Below are 391 nucleotides of genomic sequence, written 5' to 3'. Positions count from 1 at the left end.
GTAGTTGTGAGGTGACTATTGAAGAGCCTGAGGCAGGTAACGGGGGATGAGACACAATCTGAGTGGTGAACTGCGCCCTGCCTCATTCTTCAAACGCACAGCACTGTTCAATTCAATTCAATTCAAATCGCTTTATTGGCATGATGACAAGGTACATCTTATGTTGCCAAAGCATCGAAAAACATTCATGGTTGAACACATAAACACTGATCTATCCATACAGTGTAGAAACAGATATATCCCTGAGTGTATAAATATACATTCACATATAATTTGTATATACTCTTTTCTTATATTTAGTGGTTGTCCCTCTGTTTATGGCAAGCTGTAACATAGTGTGCCGCTAAGGTTACACAATTTCTCTCTTCCCCTAATAGGTATGGGAGTTTTT

The sequence above is a fragment of the Somniosus microcephalus genome, unplaced genomic scaffold, assembly GCF_052327205.1.
Source record: "Somniosus microcephalus isolate GS21.2 unplaced genomic scaffold, FLI_Smic_1.0 unresolved_chr2, whole genome shotgun sequence".
Taxonomy (NCBI): Eukaryota; Metazoa; Chordata; class Chondrichthyes; order Squaliformes; family Somniosidae; genus Somniosus; species Somniosus microcephalus.
Note: the sequence above shows the minus strand (reverse complement) of the source record.